The 14,936-nt window shown below is 41.5% G+C and overlaps 1 protein-coding gene across 1 annotated transcript in view; it reads left to right on the forward strand.

Annotated features, from left to right (window-relative positions):
* Nucleotides 1-3,446: 3,446 nt before the first annotated feature.
* P2RY6 (pyrimidinergic receptor P2Y6) overlaps nucleotides 3,447-14,936 on the forward strand; it is a 171,595-nt gene continuing 160,105 nt past the window's right edge. The window contains exon 1 of the mRNA XM_069759423.1: nucleotides 3,447-3,519. The gene's annotated coding sequence lies outside the window, so the exon portion shown is untranslated. The remainder of the gene's footprint in view (nucleotides 3,520-14,936) is intronic.

Here is a 14,936-nt window from a genome sequence, read left to right on the forward strand (position 1 = left end):
TGTTAGAAAGTAAAAAAAAAAAAAAATAGAATGTGTAAAAAAAAAAAAAAAAAAATCCCCAAATAAAAAAAAAAAAACATTTCCCAATAAATCCATTTATTTATGTAAAAAAAGAAAAAACAATAAATGTACACATATTTGGTATCGCCGCGTCCGTAACGACCCGCTCTATAAAACTATCCCACTAGTTAACCCCTTCAGTGAACACCGCAAAAAAATAAAATAAAAAACAAGGCAAAAAACATTGCTTTATTATCATACAGGCGAACAAAAAGTGGAATAACACGCGATCAAAATGACGGATATAAATAACCATGGTACCACTGAAAACGTCATCTTGTTCCGCAAAAAAAAAGCTGCCATACAGCATCATCAGCAGAAAAATAAAAAGTTATAGCTCTCAGAATAATGCGATGCAAAAACAATAATTTTTTTATATAAAATAGTTTTTATTGTGTAAAAGCGCCAAAACATAAAAAAAATTACATAAATGAGGTATTGCTGTAATCGTACTGACCTGAAGAATAAAACTGCTTTATCCATTTTACCACACGTGGAACGGTATAAACGCCCCCCCTAAAAGAAATTCAGGAATTGCTGGTTTTTGTTCATTCCGCCTCCCAAAAATCGGAATAAAAAGCGATCAAAAAATGTCATCTGCCCGAAAATGGTACCAATAAAAACGTCAACTCGTCCCGCAAAATACAAGACCTCATATGACTCTGTGGGCCAAAATATGGATAAATTATAGCTCTCAAAATGTGGTGATGCAAAAACTATTTTTTGCAATAAAAAGCGTCTTTTAGTGTGTGACAGCTGCCAACCCTAAAAATCCGCCAAAAAAACGTTATAAAAGTAAATCAAACCCCCCTTCATCACCCCCTCAGTTAGGGAAAAATAATAAAATGTAAAAAAATGTATTTATTTCCATTTTCCCATTAGGGCTAGGGTTAGGGCTAGGGTTAGGGTTAGGGTTAGGGCTAGGGTTAGGGCTAGGGTTAGGGCTAGGGTTAGGGCTAGGGTTAGGGCTAGGGCTAGGGTTAGGGCTAGGGTTGGGGTTAGAGTTTCAGTTATAATTGGGGGTTTCCACTGTTTAGGCACATCAGGGGCTCTCCAAACGCGACATGGCGTCCGATCTCAATTCCAGCCAATTCTGCTTTGAAAAAGTAAAACAGGGCTCCTTCCCTTCCGAGTTCTCCTGTGTGCCCAAATAGTGGTTCCCCCCAACATATGGGGTATCAGCGTTCTCAGGACAAGTTGGACAACAACTTTTGGGGTCTAATTTGTCCTGTTACCCTTGGGAAAATAAAAACTTGGGGGCTAAAATATCATTTTCGTGGAAAAAAAATATTTTTTATTTTCACGGCTCTGCGTTATAAACTGTAGTGAAACACTTGTTGGTTCAAAGCTCTCACAACACATCTAGATAAGTTCCTTGGGGGGTCTAGTTTCCAATATGGGGTCACTTGTGGTGGGTTTCTACTGTTTAGGTACATCAGGGGCTCTGCAAATGCAACGTGACGCCTGCAGACCAATCCATCTAAGTCTGCATTTCAAACGGTGCTCCTTCCCTTCCGAGCTCTGCCATGCACTCAAACGGTGGTTCCCCCCCACATGTGGGGTATCAGCGTACTCAGGACAAATTGGACAATAACATTTGTGGTCCAATTTCTCCTGTTACCCTTGGGAAAAAAAATTGCGGGCTAAAACATCATTTTGTGGAAAGAAAAAATGATTTTTTAATTTTCACAATGCTACATTCTAAACTTTAGTGAAACAATTGGGGGTTAAAAGTGCTCACCACACATCTAGATAAGTTCCTTAGGGGGTCTTCTTTCCAAAATGGGGTCACTTGTGGGGGGTTTCCACTGTTAAGGCACGTCAGGGGCTCTCCAAATGCGACATGGCGTCCGATCTCAATTCCAGCCAATTTTGCATTGAAAAGTCAAATGGCACTCCTTCCCTTCCGAGCTCTGCCATGCGCTCAAACAGTGGTTTATCCCCATATATGAAGTATCGACGTACTCAGGACAAATTGCACAACAACTTTTGGGGTCCAATTTATCCTGTTACCCTTGGGAAAATAAAAAATTTGGGGCAAAAAGATCATTTTTTGTGAAAATTAATATAAAAATTTTTTTTACGGCTCTACATTATAAACTTCTGTGAAGCACTTGGAGGTTCAAAGTGCTCACCACACATCTAGATTAGTTCCTTAGGGGGTCTACTTTCCAAAATGGTGTCACTTGTGGGGGTTTCCACTGTTTAGGCACATCAGGGGCTCTCCAATCGTGACATGGGCTCCGATCTCAATTCCAGCAAATCTTGCATTGAAAAGTCAAATGGCGCTACTTCCCTTCCGAGCTCTGCCATGTGCCCAAACAGTGGTTTACCCCCACATATGGGGTATCGGCGTACTCAGGACAAATTGTACAACGACTTTTGTGGTCCAATTTCTCCTGTTACCCTTGGTAAAATGAAACAAATTGGACCTGAAGTAAAAATTTTGTGAAAAAAAAAGTTAAATGTTCAATTTTTTTTAAACATTCAAAAAATTCCTGTGAAGCACCTGAAGGGTTAATAAACTTTTTGAATGTGGTTTTGAGTACCTTGAGGGGTGCAGTTTTTAGAATGGTGTCATTTTTGGGCATTTTCTGTCATATAGACCCCTCAAAGTCACTTCAAGTGTGAGGTGGTCCGTAAAAAAATGGTTTTGCAAATTTTGTTGCAAAAATGAGAAATCGCTGGTCAACTTTTAACCCTTATAACGTCCTAACAAAAAAAAATTATGTTTCCAAAATTGTGCTGATGTAAAGCAGACATGTGGGAAATGTTGTTTATTAACTATATTATGTGATATAACTCTCTAATTTAAGGGCATAAAAACTAAGAGTTTGAAAGACCACCAGGTGGTGTAGTGGTATAAGACGGAGGTTTATTTTAGTGGTGGTGGTGGGAGACTCACTACTGAGAGGCACCGAAGCAGCCATCTGCAGACCGGACATAACTGCAAGAGAAGTATGCTGCCTTCCAGGTGCGATGATCAAGGATGTGACCGATAGGATACCAAAGCTCTTCAGCTCCAAGGACGTCCACCCATTTCTTCTGATACATGTTGGCACCAATGACACGGCAAGGAAGGACCTACCGACAATCTGCAAGGACTTTGAAGAGTTGGGGAAGAAAGTAAAGGAACTGGATGCACAGGTAGTTTTTTCTTCTATCCTTCCAGTAGACGGGCATGGCACCAGGAGATGGAACAGGATCCTTGATGCAAACAACTGGCTAAGACGATGGTGCAGACAACAAGGATTTGGATTCCTGGACCACGGTGTGAATTACTGGTATGATGGACTCCTCGCCAGAGACGGACTACACCTCAACAAACCTGGGAAACACACATTCGCCAGAAGACTCGCTACACTCATCAGGAGGGCGTTAAACTAGAAGAAGAGGGGACGGGAAGAAAAACATTAGACTCGAACAAAGAAGACCCAGGAAAACATACTCAGAAGGGAGGTAAGAACATTTCTAAAACAATCCACAGTGAGGAGATTGGAACAAAACAAAATCCTCTAAACTGCATGCTCGCAAACGCCAGAAGCCTGACAAACAAGATGGAAGAACTAGAAGCAGAAATATCTACAGGTAACTTTGACATAGTGGGAATAACCGAGACATGGTTAGATGAAAGCTATGACTGGGCAGTTAACTTACAGGGTTACAGTCTGTTTAGAAAGGATCGTAAAAATCGGAGAGGAGGAGGGGTTTGTCTCTATGTAAAGTCTTGTCTAAAGTCCACTTTAAGGGAGGATATTAGCGAAGGGAATGAGGATGTCGAGTCCATATGGGTTGAAATTCATGGAGGGAAAAATGGTAACAAAATTCTCATTGGGGTCTGTTACAAACCCCCAAATATAACAGAAAGCATGGAAAGTCTACTTCTAAAGCAGATAGATGAAGCTGCAACCCATAATGAGGTCCTGGTTATGGGGGACTTTAACTACCCGGATATTAACTGGGAAACAGAAACCTGTGAAACCCATAAAGGCAACAGGTTTCTGCTAATAACCAAGAAAAATTATCTTTCACAATTGGTGCAGAATCCAACCAGAGGAGCAGCACTTTTAGACCTAATACTATCTAATAGACCTGACAGAATAACAAATATGCAGGTGGTTGGGCATTTAGGAAATAGCGACCACAATATTGTGCAGTTTCACCTGTCTTTCACTAGGGGGACTTGTCAGGGAGTCACAAAAACATTGAACTTTAGGAAGGCAAAGTTTGAACAGCTTAGAGATGCCCTTAATCTGTTAGACTGGGACAATATCCTCAGAAATGAGAATACAGATAATAAATGGGAAATGTTTAAGAACATCCTAAATAGGCAGTGTAAGCGGTTTATACCTTGTGGGAATAAAAGGACTAGAAATAGGAAAAACCCAATGTGGCTAAACAAAGAAGTAAGACAGGCAATTAACAGTAAAAAGAAAGCATTTGCACTACTAAAGCAGGATGGCACCATTGAAGCTCTAAAAAACTATAGGGAGAAAAATACTTTATCTAAAAAACTAATTAAAGCTGCCAAAAAGGAAACAGAGAAGCACATTGCTAAGGAGAGTAAAACTAATCCCAAACTGTTCTTCAACTATATCAATAGTAAAGGAATAAAAACTGAAAATGTAGGCCCCTTAAAAAATAGTGAGGAAAGAATGGTTGTAGATGACGAGGAAAAAGCTAACATATTAAACACCTTCTTCTCCACGGTATTCACGGTGGAAAATGAAATGCTAGGTGAAATCCCAAGAAACAATGAAAACCCTATATTAAGGGTCACCAATCTAACCCAAGAAGAGGTGCGAAACCGGCTAAATAAGATTAAAATAGATAAATCTCCGGGTCCGGATGGCATACACCCACCAGTACTAAGAGAACTAAGTAATGTAATAGATAAACCATTATTTCTTATTTTTAGGGACTCTATAGCGACATGGTCTGTTCCACAGGACTGGCGCATAGCAAATGTGGTGCCAATATTCAAAAAGGGCTCTAAAAGTGAACCTGGAAATTATAGGCCAGTAAGTCTAACCTCTATTGTTGGTAAAATATTTGAAGGGTTTCTGAGGGATGTTATTCTGGATTATCTCAATGAGAATAACTGTTTAACTCCATATCAGCATGGGTTTATGAGAAATCGCTCCTGTCAAACCAATCTAATCAGTTTTTATGAAGAGGTAAGCTATAGACTGGACCACGGTGAGTCATTGGACGTGGTATATCTCGATTTTTCCAAAGCGTTTGATACCGTGCCGCACAAGAGGTTGGTACACAAAATGAGAATGCTTGGTCTGGGGGAAAATGTGTGTAAATGGGTTAGTAACTGGCTTAGTGATAGAAAGCAGAGGGTGGTTATAAATGGTATAGTCTCTAACTGGGTCGCTGTGACCAGTGGGGTACCGCAGGGGTCAGTATTGGGACCTGTTCTCTTCAACATATTCATTAATGATCTGGTAGAAGGTTTACACAGTAAAATATCGATATTTGCAGATGATACAAAACTATGTAAATCAGTTAATACAAGAGAAGATAGTATTCTGCTACAGATGGATCTGGATAAGTTGGAAACTTGGGCTGAAAGGTGGCAGATGAGGTTTAACAATGATAAATGTAAGGTTATACACATGGGAAGAGGGAATCAATATCACCATTACACACTGAACGGGAAACCACTGGGTAAATCTGACAGGGAGAAGGACTTGGGGATCCTAGTTAATGATAAACTTACCTGGAGCAGCCAGTGCCAGGCAGCAGCTGCCAAGGCAAACAGGATCATGGGGTGCATTAAAAGAGGTCTGGATACACATGATGAGAGCATTATACTGCCTCTGTACAAATCCCTAGTTAGACCGCACATGGAGTACTGTGTCCAGTTTTGGGCACCGGTGCTCAGGAAGGATATAATGGAACTAGAGAGAGTACAAAGGAGGGCAACAAAATTAATAAAGGGGATGGGAGAACTACAATACCCAGATAGATTAGCGAAATTAGGATTATTTAGTCTAGAAAAAAGACGACTGAGGGGCGATCTAATAACCATGTATAAGTATATAAGGGGACAATACAAATATCTCGCTGAGGATCTGTTTATACCAAGGAAGGTGACGGGCACAAGGGGGCATTCTTTGCGTCTGGAGGAGAGAAGGTTTTTCCACCAACATAGAAGAGGATTCTTTACTGTTAGGGCAGTGAGAATCTGGAATTGCTTGCCTGAGGAGGTGGTGATGGCGAACTCAGTCGAGGGGTTCAAGAGAGGCCTGGATGTCTTCCTGGAGCAGAGCAATATTGTATCATACAATTATTAGGTTCTGTAGAAGGACGTAGATCTGGGTATTTATTATGATGGAATATAGGCTGAACTGGATGGACAAATGTCTTTTTTCGGCCTTACTAACTATGTTACTATGTTACTATGTTACTATGTAAAATTGCTACATTTTCATAATTTCCGACAAATTTTTGTTTTTTTCACAAATAAATGCAAGTCATATCGAAGAAGTTTTACCACTATCATGAAGTACAATATGTCACGAGAAAAGAGTGTCAGAATCACCAGGATCCGTTGAAGCGTTTCAGAGTTATGACCTCATAAAGTGACAGTGGTCAGAATTGTAAAAATTGGCCCTGTCACTTAGGTGAAAACAGGCTTTGGGGTGAAGGGGTTAATAGCCACCCACGAACCAAAGAGAGGCAGGAAAGGTTAACCCCACCATAACCAGGCCAGGGAAGGAAAAGCAAGAAGCAAACCCTGACCTGGATCATGACACATAGGAGCAGTATTATAATAGTTATATATTTGTACATAGGAGGCAGTGTAATAGTTGTTATATTCTTGTTCTTGTTCCTATTCAGCCGAGAGGTGTTGTGTTTTCTATGAGAAAACCGACAACATAAATCTCTACTAGCAGCTTATCTTCAGGAGGATAAAGAATTGGCTTTCGGAAATTGGACATTCCCAGTCCAGCATCTCCATTCTCATGAGCATGTTGGACGCACCTAGCAATATTGCAGGGTGTGGCTGACATTAGTCTAATGTGTATGAGGGGCCTAAGTAGCATGGTTTCTAACAACGTTATAAATTGTGCGTTCTCTATAGCTTAAACCGTAGGCATCTGTGTGGCAAATTATGATTGTGAAGAGTCTGGTGAGGGCCCATCCATGACCTAGATTCAGTCTCTGGTGCACTTTCCATAGACATGGAAGCTTTTAACCCCTTCACCCCGAAGCCTGTTTTCAACTTCCTGACCAGGCCATTTTTTTTCAATTCTGACCACTGTCACTTTATGAGGTTATAACGCTGAAACGCTTCAACGAATCCTGGTGATTCTGAGATTGTTTTCTCGTGACATATTGTACTTCATGATAGTGGTAAAATTTCTTCGATTTGGCTTGCTTTTATTTGTGAATATTAGAGAGTCATATCATACAAAATAGTTAATATTTAACATTACCCACATGTCTGCTTTACATTAGCACAATTTTAGAAACATAATTTTTTTGTTAGGACGTTATAAGGGTTAAAAATTGACCAGCGATTTCTCATTTTACAACAAAATTTGCAAAACCATTTTTTTTAGGGACCACCTCACACTTGAAGTGACTTTGAAGGGTCTACATGACAGAAAATGCCCAAAAGCGACACAATTCTAAAAACTGCACCCCTCAAGGTACTCATAACCCCTTTAAAAAAGTGTATTAACCCTTCAGGTGCTTCACAGGAATTTTTGGAATGTTTAAAAAAAATTGAACATTTAACTTTTTTTCACAAAATGTTTACTTCAGATCCAATTTGTTTTATTTTACCGAGGGTAACAGGAGAAATTGGACCACAAAAGTCATTGCACAATTTGTCCTGAGTACATCAATACCCCATATGTGGGGGTAAACCACTGTTTGGGCGCATGGCAGAGTTTGGAAGGGAAGAAGCGCCATTTGACTTTTCAATGTAAAATTTGCTGGAATTGAGATCCGACACCATGTCGCGTTTGGAGAGCCTCTGATGTGCCTAAACAGTGGAAACCCCCCACAAGTAACACCATTTTGGAAAGTAGACCCCCTAAGGAACTAATCTAGTTGTGTGGTGAGCACTTTGAACCTCCAAGTGCTTAAGAAGAAGTTTATAATGTAGAGCCGTAAAAAAAAAATCATTTTTTTTTCACAAAAATGATCTTTTCGCCCCAATTTTTTTATTTTCCTAAGGGTAACAGGACAAATTGGACCCCGAAAGTTGTTGTTCAATTTGTCATGAGTACGCTGATACCCCATATATGGGGGTAAACCACTGTTTGAGCGCATGGCAGAGCTCGGAGGGGAAGGAGTGCCGTTTGACTTTTCAATGCAAAATTGGCTGGAATTGAGATCGGAACCCATTTCTCATTTGGAGAGCCCCTGATGTGCCTAAACAGTGGAAACCCCCCACAAGTGACCCCATTTTGGAAAGAAGACCCCTAAGGAACTTATCTAGATGTGTGGTGAGCACTTTTAACCCCCAATTGTTTCACTAAAGTTTAGAAAGTAGAGCCGTGAAAATTAAAAAATCATTTTTTCTTTCCACAAAATTACATTTTAGCCCGCAATTTTTCCCCCAAGGGTAACAGGAGAAATTGGCCCCCAAAAGTTGTTGTCCAATTTGTCCTGAGTACGCTGATACCCCATATGTGGGGGGAACCACCTTTTGGGCACACAGCAGAGCTCGGAAGGGAAGGAGCGCCGTTTGGAATGCAGACTTAGATGGATTGGTCTGCAGGCATCACGTTGCATTTGCAGTGCCCCTGATGTACCTAAACAGTAGAAACCCCCCACAAGTGACCCCATATTGAAAACAAGACCCCCCAAGGAACTTATCTAGATGTGTTGTGAGAACTTTGAATCCCCAAGTGTTTCACTATAGTTTATAATGCAGAACTGTACACCTCTTCTCCTGTTGTCACGCCGACCTTTTTAGAAAACACCAGTGATTGTCTTACCGCTGTCTCTAACATCATGTCCTCCCTCTATCTGAAACTAAACCTGTCAAAAACTGAACTCCTCGTGTTCTCTCCCTCTACTAACCTACCTTTGCCTGACATTGCCATCTCCGTGTGCGTTTCCACCATTACTCCAAAGCAACATGCCCGCTGCCTTTGGGTCATCCTTGATTCTGACCTTTCATTCACCCCCCATATTCGATCACTTGCTCGCTCTTCTTATCTGCATCTCAAAAACATTTCTAGAATTCGCCCTTTTCTTACTTTCGACTCTGCAAAAACTCTTACTGTTTCACTTATTCATTCTCGTCTGGACTATTGTAACTCTCTACTAATCGGCCTCCCTCTTACCAAACTTTCCCCACTCCAATCTGTCCTGAATGCTGCTGCCAGGATCATATCCCTCACCAACCGTTACAGCGATGCCTCTACCTTGTGCCAGTCATTACACTGGCTACCCATCCACTCCAGAATCCAGTACAAAACTACTACCCTCATCCACAAAGCACTCCATGGCTCAGCACCACCCTACATCTCCTCTCTGGTCTCAGTCTACCACCCTACCCGTGCCCTCCGCTCCGCTAATTACCTCAGGTTAGAATCCTCAATAATCAGAACCTCCCACTCCCGTCTCCAAGACTTTACACGTGCTGCGCCGATTCTTTGGAATGCACTACCTAGGTTAATACGATGAATCCCCAATCCCCACAGTTTTAAGCGTACCCTAAAAACTCACTTGTTCAGACTGGCCTACCGCCTCAATGTATTAACCTAACGATCCCTGTGTGGCCTATTTATATAAAAAAAAAACAGGTTCCTCGCGTCATGTTCTCATTCACATTATGCAGTTAATAGCCCTCTGTGTCTGTAATGCTACATACTTAGGCAGTTAACTGGTTCATGCAGCTTTGCATGAACACCCGAGCCTTACACTATGGCCGGTCCGAATAACTAAAGCAATTGTTACCATCCACCTCTCGTGCCTCCTCTTTTCCTCATAGTCTGTAAGCTTGCGAGCAGGGCCCTCATTCCTCCTGGTATCTGTTTTGAACTGTATTTCTGTTATGATGTAATGTATATTGTCTGTACAAGTCCCCTCTATAATTTGTAAAGCGCTGCGGAATATGTTGGCGCTATATAAATAAAAATTATTATTAATTATTATTATTATAACTGTGAAAATAAAAAATAATTTTTTTCCCGCAAAAATGTTTTTTTTTAGCCCCCCAATTTTGTATTTTCCCAAGGGTAACAAGAGAAATTGGACCCCAAAAGTTGTTGTCCAATTTGTCCTAGTACGCTGATACCCCAATATTTGGGTGGAAACCACCGTTTGGGCGCACGGCAGAGCTCGGAAGGGAAGGAGCGCCGTTTGGAATACAGACTTAGATGGATTGGTCTGCAGGCGTCACGTTGCATTTTCAGAGCCCCTGATGTACCTAAACAGTAGACACCCCCCACAAGTGACCCCATATTGGAAACTAGACCTCAAGGAACTTATCTAGATGTGTTGTGAGAACTTTGAAAGCCCAAGTGTTTCACTACAGTTTATAACGCAGAGCCGTGAAAATAAAAAATCTTTTTTTTTTCCACAAAAATTATTTTTTTGCCCCCAAGTTTTGTATTTTACCCAAGGGTAACAGGAGAAATTGAACCCCAAAGTTTGTTGTCCATTTTGTCCTGAGTACGCTGATACTCCATATGTTGGGATAAACCCCTGTTTGTGTGCACGGGAGAGCTCGGAAGGGAAGGAGCACTGTTTTAGTTTTTCAGTGCAGAATTGGCTGGAATTGAGATCGGATGCCGTGTCACGTTTGGAGAGCCCCTGATGTGCCTAAACAGTGGAAACCCCCAATTCTAACTGAAACCATAACCCAAACACACCCCTAACCCTAGTCCCAACCATAACCCTAACCACACCCCTAACCCTAATACCAACCCTAATCCCAACCGTAAATGTAATCCAAACCCTAACTTTAGCCCCAACCAAATCCCAACCCTAACCCCAACCCTAACCCTAAGTTTAGCCCCAACCCTAACCCTAACTTTAGCCCCAACCCTAACCCCAACCCTATCTTTAGCCCCAACCCTAACCCTAACTTTAGCCCCAACCCTAACCCCAACCCTAACCCTAACTTTATCCCCAACTCTAACCCTAACCCCAATCCTAACTTTAGCCCCCTACCCATATCCTAACCCTAATGGGAAAATGGAAATAAATAAATTTTTTAAAATTTTATTATTTTTCCCTAACTAAGGTGGTGATGGAGGTGTGTTTGATTTACTTTTATAGTGTTTGTTTGGGCAGATTTTCATGATTGGCAGCCGTTACACACTAAAAGACGCTTTTTATTGCAAAAAATAGTTTTTGCATCACCACATTTTGAGAGCTATAATTTATCCATATTTTGGCCCACAGAGTCATGTGAGGTCTTGTTTTTTGTGGGACGAGTTGACATTTTTATTGGTACCATTTTCGGGCACATGACATTTTTTGATCGCTTTTTATTCAGATTTTTGGGAGGCAGAATACCGTTCCACGTGTGGTGAAATTGATAAAGCAGCTTTATTCTTCGGGTCAGTACGATTACAGCGATACCTCATTTACATCTTTTTTTATGTTTTGGCACTTTTACACTATAAAAACTATTTTATATAAAAAAATAATTGTTTTTGCATTGCTTTATTCTGAGAGCTATAACTCTTAACTTTATTTTTCTGCTGATGATGCTGTATGGCAGCTTTTTTTTTGCGGAACAAGATGACGTTTTCAGCGGTACCATGTTTATTTATATCCGTCTTTATGATCGCGTGTTATTCCACTTTTTGTTTGCCAGTATGATAATAAAGCGTTGTTTTTTGCCTCGTTTTTTATTTATTTTTTTGCGGTGTTTACTGAAGGGGTTAACTAGTGTGATAGTTTTATAGAGCGGGTCGTTACGGACACGGCGATACTAAATATGTGTACGTATATTTTAATTTTTTTATTTAGATAAATAAATGGATTTATTGGGAAATATTTTTTTTCTATATTTGGGGATTTTTTTTTTTAAACATTCTATTTTTTTTTTTTTTTTTTACTTTCCAATATTGTCCCTGGGTGGGACTATATTAGATCAGATTGCTGATCTGACACTTTGCATAGCATTGTGTCAGATCAGCGATCTGACAGGCAGTGCAGGAGGCTTTCCGGCATGGTGGTATGGTGAGAGGCGGAGATAAGAACGAGGACACAAGATTGCAGTCTCTTTACCTTTACTGAAGACTTCAGCATCCACAGTCCAGGGCACCAGATCACAGGGCAGGCAGAGTCCGGCCGGTTTGGAGGCAAGTCCAGAGTTTCCTTGTCCAGGTGGAAATCAGTAGCCTTCCCTTGCGCTGCGGTGGTGTAGTCCCTAACTGCCTATGGTTTCACATAAGGGTCTCACAGATGCGATGTTTCACTCTGTCCCCCATATAGGATAGGACAATATCTGTATGACTGGTGACTTGAGCCTGTTTATAGATAACCGGGCTCCGTAGGTGTCACCGTGCCTCCTGGGTGTAGGTGCGGACAGGTAACCTGCAATTAGCTGTCCTGCCGGTCTCTGAAATAAGACGTAGAGGTCCTTACTCTCTCGGTGTTCCGGCTATCGGGATCTTGCACCTCAGCAGGAGACAGCTTGAGCGGGGCTGGTCCCCTTCTGGTATGCTCTCCTTTGCTTCGACTTCCTTCACGCTCACTACAGTACAATTCTGCCTTTCAATGTCTCTTTCTGGGAGCTGCAGCTCTGAGGGCATGCACAGCTCCTTTGACCTTCTGTCCTCCTCAGACCACTGTCTGGAACTCCCTCCAGAACTCCTGCCTGGAGCTCTGTCAGGAACTCACTTCTGTCTGGAACTTTCAAACTTTCCCAACAGACTACCAGTTATATATATGTGGGGAGTGTCCTAATAAATAGGAGCAGAAGCTCCCCCTGGTGGCCTGGAGTGTGAATGTGTGTTGCATGTTTGTAAAACCTGGATGCAATTATCCTTCCTTGCCCCGTTGATTACATACAGGAGAGGGAGGTCGATTCGTGACCAACTAGTCCATAGTGCCTTTCCTCCTCTAAAGAAAACCCCCACTTGGTTAGAAACTAGACAAACCGGCACTTTCAAATGTGGGAAGTGTAAGTTCTGCAAGTATGTGTCCAGACCCAACTCTTTTGCTAGCTCCCATACTAGAATAAGGTATGACATGAGGCATTTTGCCAATTGCAAGACCGAGGGGGTTGTTTACCTGTTGCAATGCAACTGCCCCAAAGATTATGTGGGCAAAACAAAGAGGGAGCTACGCAGAAGAGTGGGTGATCATGTGGGGGACATACTAAATAAGCGTGATACTTCCATCTCTAACCACGTGAGGGAAGTGCATGGGGGTGACCTCAATTGTTTCTGTTTTTCCGTAATAGAAGTGGTTAAACTGTCAGAGCGAGGGAGGGGACTGGGATCGTCTAATCCTCCAAAAGGAGACTAAATGGATTTTTCGTATGAAGAGCACTAAACCAATAGGACTGAATGATCAACTGCAATTTGGATGTTTTGTATAAAAGGTGTCGGGACTCTGATCCCTACTAAATCCCAAACATGATATAATTCCCATGATCCATTGCCCCGAATGGGGTTTGATCGCTATCTTTATGTGGTGTATATCGCATCTATATATATTCTGTGATACGACCTTGGCTGGAAAGTCAGGAGGATTTTATCTTTTTTTTTTTTTTTTTTTTTTCTGATTTATTCTTTTGTTTTTTAGGGTTCAGTAGCTCCTCTAATTATAATTTTAAAAAAGTACGCCTTCTGTTTATATTATCAGTGGGTGCGCTTGCGCACTGAGTAGCGCTCTTTACACTGTGCGATTGCGCACTTTGAAGCGCATAAGTGAACAGCATTTTAGATTGCTGAGTGCATAACCCCGGAAGCACTTATTATCGGCGAAATCTGTGCTATCTTATAACAACTCAGACTTGTTTGGTCTGGTAGCACTTTTTCTTTTCTTTTTTATTAGTGAGTACGTATGCGCACTGATGTGCGCTTCACACCTTGTGCGATTGCGCACTGTGAGGCGCAACGGTGAACCGCACATGGTTCATAACCCCGGAAGTACCAATATCGGCTCCCTGATCCGTGCTCTCTCAGGATGTTGCAAATTAAATGGAGCATGGTCACATTAGCGCCTTACATGCCTGAGAAGTTGAAGCGCCAGGATATTTTTAGGCGCATTAGTGTCTATTATAGGTGTGGGTCACATGATGTTAAAAGATTGAACTATGACCCCGGAAGTACTACTAATGCCAGAATGAGCGGGGAAATCAGAATAAACAAGAAGGTATTTGTTCTATATAAGCTGGTCACAATGTCTGCAACATAGGGCTGATTGAGACCTGTGGTACCGGATGGACACTGTTCCCCACCGCACATTAATGGCATAGAGTGTGATCTTTATCCTCCTGAATCGTCACTCAGATAAGTTCTCTGAATGCTTATAAGTATGTCTCCTGATGAACTGATTTCAGGGAAACGCGTTGAGATTTTCATACTTGAGAGAGAATTTCATATTTGAGAATTTTATATTTGGAATTTTTTCTATCTATTAATACTGTTTGGTGTGTTGTGTTTGGCCCTTTGGATATTATTTTTGGGGCCTGCCGTGTATTATTTCTATCTCTGGTTAAGTGTTGTTTTTGCCCCTATTTATACACTTTGTAGGTTATTGTTTATCCCCTTGCAAGTAGCTTAGGGTGTTACCAGGGATAGACTACGTGGAGTGGGGGCGCCATCTGCGCAGGACTCTAGGGTACCAACCCCCACTGGCAGGTAGGGCCACCTAGGGATTTGCTATAGGTTTCCCTAGTCTGTTGCTTATCAGTCTAAATGCAACATCCATAC

Source organism: Ranitomeya imitator, chromosome 3, assembly GCF_032444005.1.
Source record: "Ranitomeya imitator isolate aRanImi1 chromosome 3, aRanImi1.pri, whole genome shotgun sequence".
Classification (NCBI taxonomy): Eukaryota; Metazoa; Chordata; class Amphibia; order Anura; family Dendrobatidae; genus Ranitomeya; species Ranitomeya imitator.